The sequence below is a fragment of the Etheostoma cragini genome, chromosome 1 (assembly GCF_013103735.1).
Source record: "Etheostoma cragini isolate CJK2018 chromosome 1, CSU_Ecrag_1.0, whole genome shotgun sequence".
NCBI classification, from domain to species: domain Eukaryota; kingdom Metazoa; phylum Chordata; class Actinopteri; order Perciformes; family Percidae; genus Etheostoma; species Etheostoma cragini.
Window position 1 is genome coordinate 32831212 of NC_048407.1, and position 689 is coordinate 32831900.

Below are 689 nucleotides of genomic sequence, written 5' to 3' on the forward strand. Positions count from 1 at the left end.
CCCCCCCCCCCTTTAAAATGATCACATTTAGACTAGAAATGAGGACAGTTTGTTTCATTCAGCTGGATTTACCGCAACTTATAACATCCAAGTGAAAAGATATAACCCCAACATGTCAGAAAAAAACCAACCCCTGAGTTGGAAAAGGGATCACCCCCTTATTTCAGTATTTTGTTGAACTACTTTGTGCTTTAATTCCAGCCTCTAGTCTGCTGGGAGATGTCTCTACTCTTCTATGCAGAACTGCTCAACTTCAGTTACATTTGATGGTGATAGTTTGTAGACTGCTGTCTTCAAGTCATTCCACAGATTTTCACTGGAGTTTAAGTCTGGGCTCTTACCAGGCGGCGGTAAAAATAGAAAAGTGTTGCCCAGATTTAACAATCCAGTGTAAACAGGCAGGGGCGTTATGAAATCATTGGTAGATTTTAATTTGCAGGATTAGAAATGACCACTGACTCTTTATCACCTTACAATCTCTAAATTAAACTAAAGTCTAAAGTCACCATGCTTTGTTTATTTGTAAACCAGGAGTTAATTTCATGCTAAATATAGACCTTTAATCTAATTAGTTTGTTTTGGAAAAAAGGTTTCAATAATTCAATCGCCCAGATGGATTCTCAAGGTCCTGATTTGATTACATTTGATTTAATACCAACTTTTGCTTCAATGTACAAAGAGCCCCCCCC